Source organism: Poromitra crassiceps (genome assembly GCF_964638095.1).
Source record: "Poromitra crassiceps genome assembly, chromosome: 19".
NCBI classification, from domain to species: domain Eukaryota; kingdom Metazoa; phylum Chordata; class Actinopteri; order Beryciformes; family Melamphaidae; genus Poromitra; species Poromitra crassiceps.
Window position 1 is genome coordinate 22082297 of NC_139646.1, and position 3648 is coordinate 22085944.

The following is a 3648-nucleotide window of genomic DNA, read 5'->3' on the forward strand; positions in this document are numbered from 1 at the left end:
ACTACTACTAGTGGTGGCGGTGGGGAGTGCAGCGCTGGTGTCTGGGTCGGAGTTAGCCGAGCCCAAGGGGCATTCTGGTGCTGCGGGGCGGCTGAGGTCACCGTTGCGGCTGATTGAGGGCCAAGAGTCGCTCCCGTCGATGATCACTTTGTCCCAGCTGCTGCTGCCGCCGCCGCCGCTGGAGGGGCTGTCGATTGGCAAAGAGGCTCCCCAGTGGGGGGTCTCATACTGGGCACCAGGGCCACTCTGGAGGGACACGTCTGCAGAGAGAAGAGGGAGAGAGAGAGAGAGGCAGGTTGGAGAGAGAGACATGGAGAAAAGACAAGCAATAGAGACAAAGGGTGAACAGGGAGAGAGAGGGGGGAAGGAAGGGTGTGAGGGAGAAAGACAAAATAGATGAGGTTAGACTAAGGAACACCATGTAATACACTCCCCCCTTTTGCTCCCAGGACCAATTCCATCTCCTTGGTTGGTTAGTGCTAGCGATCACACTTGGCAGGAAGAGATGGGTACACTCTCGCACGTTGCTTCCACAATCCAACACATCATCAGAATGCACAGCCAAGCGTGCTGCATGTCATATCAGCTATGGCATATCCATATATCCATATATCCATATATCTCCAGCCACACGCAAACTGAGATGGAGCTCTGGCTTACTTTTCTTTACCCATACCTCTCTCCTCCCTTCACTCAACTGTCTCTCTGCATCCTATGGATTGACCCACTCGGTCTCCTTTCCTCACCCCTCCTCTCATCCCCCCCTTACTCTTCCTTCTTTCCTCACCCCTCCTACTCTTCCTTCTTCCCTCACCCCTCCTCTCATCCCCCCTTACTCTTCCTTCCTTCCTCACCCCTCCTCTCATCCCCCCTTACTCTGTCTCCTTTCCTCACCCCTCCTCTCATCCCCCCTTACTCTGTCTCCTTTCCTCACCCCTCCTCTCATCCCCCCTTACTCTGTCTCCTTTCCTCACCCCTCCTCTCATCCCCCCTTACTCTTCCTTCTTTCCTCACCCCTCCTACTCATCCTTCCCTTCCTTCTTTCCTCACCCCTCCTCTCATCCCCCCTTACTCTTCCTTCTCTCCTCACCCCTCCTACTCATCCTTCCCTTCCTTCTTTCCTCACCCCTCCTCTCATCCCCCCTTACTCTTCCTTCTCTCCTCACCCCTCCTACTCTCCCTTCTCTCCTCACCCCTTCATGTCTCCCTCTCTCCCCTCTGCTCTCCTCTAACACCCAGCGGTGAGAGGCCCATCCGTCTCCATCGTGGCTCTGCAGGCTGTGGCTGTGAAGGGAAGCCCAAGTGGAACGCTGCTCATTTATTGGAATGAAACCGGGACGGGTCCTCATCCATCACTCCCTACGCTCCGCCGGGCCTCCTCCTCCTCCTCCTCCTCCTCCTCCTCCCACTGCACCGCACGGAGGAACCACCGACCACTTCCTCCCTGCTGCGGGTGTGTGTGTGTGTGTGTGTGTGTGTGTGTGTGTGTGTGTGTGTGTGTTGGCTCCTCACTAGCTGTGTGTGTGTGTTTGAGAGTGTGTGCTTCTAGCTCCATTGTTATGACATTTTGGGGAACTGGGGACTACAGGGCAGCAGAAAACGTTAGGGTTGTGCTACAACCCAGGTTTTACGAGTGAGAACGAGAGCTCTCACTAGTGCCTTAAACGCTGCAACGCAGCCCTATGGAAGACTGTTATTTTGCTCCAAAATTACTTTTCATTAAAACCTGACCACCCACCCGTAGGTGGCGTGGTACCCCCTGGGACTGACACGGATCCACGTGACTACGTCACGTCCTGCCAGTCCAGGGAAATCACTCTAATTTCTTCCAGCCCGCTGAGATCCGACGCACCCCGTGACGCATCGACACAGCAAGGCTGGGTAGTGAGAGCTCTCGTTCTCACTCGTAAAACCTGGGTTGTAGCACAACCCTAACGTTTTACTTCGTTTCGAACTCAAGCTCTCACTAGTGCCTCCATTCAACCGACCTTGCTGCCGGGAGCACCCCACAGGGCGACCCGAACGGCACCGGTGAACCACGGCCATATGGCAACGTTTATGCCTAACCGTCTGACATATTAGAGTGGCAACGATACTACTTTCTTGCCACCGACAGCACCGCGTGCGCGAACTGCGCACCGGACACGTCGAGACTGTAGTACCTGACAAAAGTGTGATGAGAGGACCATGAGGCCGCGGCACACATGTCCTCCACCGACACACCGCGCAACAACGCAGAGGATGTCGCAACACCTTGCGTAGAAAGCGCCTTGATACCCTCCTGGGGAACCTTGCCCACGGCAGAGTATGCCAACGCGATCGCCTCCACTATCCAGTGTGATAAGCGATCCTTGGAAAGGGGCCCGCCCTGGGCCCTTTGCCCAAAGCAAACCAACAGCTGATCTGTAATGCGTAAAGAACGCGTCCTGGCCACATAGGCCGAGAGCGCCCTTACGGGGCACAGCATGAGCAAACGTCTCTCCTCGCCCGTCTCTAACTGAACGGCGGGGGACAGAATGCTGATAAGTCTATGACCATAGACCTAAAGCTGACATCAATAATCTTAGGTTTGTAAGCCGGGTTAGGTCGCAACGTAACCCTGCGCCCATCATTACCACACAGGCCTGCTGCACCGAGAGGGCAATCAGGTCACCAACTCTCTTTCCTGACGACAAGGCCAGCAGCAGCGCGGTCTCTAAAGACAGAACCCTTAAATCGGCGGAGTCCAAGGGCTCAAACGGATGACCCGTTAGCCCGTCCAGCACCGTAACCAGGTCCGATTTGGGGGGAAAAACGCACCGCGACGGCGGGCGCAGTTTACGCGCCCCCTTCATGAGGTGCAAGACCAAAGGGTACGCCCCCACGGGGCTCCCTTCAATTCCCCTATGGCAAGCAGAATCGCGGCTACGTACACCTTAAACGACTGCGGGGACTGACCCGCGTCAAGCAGGCTCTGAAGGAAACGGAGAACTGGTCGCACACTGCAGTTCACTGGATCCACGCCCTTACTTGCTGCATAGTGCATCCCACATTATCAGGCAAACCCTGGGCTAGCAACTGGTCCGGTTCAGGAGCCAGACCGCTAGCTTCCACCTGCCTGGGGAGGGGTGGAACACCTCCCCCTCCGCCTGGGATAGGAGATCGGCCCGTACCGGCAATGCCCAGGGCGGATCTTGCGCCAGGGAGACCAGGTCCGCAAACCATGTCTGCCTGGGCCAAACAGACTAAAACGAGCCGGAGGCGCTGTTCCCTCACCCTGTCCAACACATGACGGATCAGGGGGGGTCGGGGGAAACGCATAGAGCCCCTCCCTCGGCCACGCGTGCGCTTTTAGCGCGTCATGACCTAACGGGGGCTGTCCTCCTGGATCGAGAACCACAGTGGGCAGTGTGTCGCGCGCCGCGATGCGAGAGATCGACGCAGGCGCGACCAACCCTGGCCCAAACCTGTTCCATCACCCGAGGGTGGAGGCACCACTCCGTATAACGGGGATTGCCTCGAGACAGCAGGCCGGTCGTAACTCCGCCGTCCCGGCAGATAGACCGCTGACACTGAAAGGAGACGGGGATACACCCACAGGTGAATCCCCGCTATGGTTCAGCGCCCCCGACCGCACACCGCCCTGTTTGTTCAGGTGGGCGATCGCTG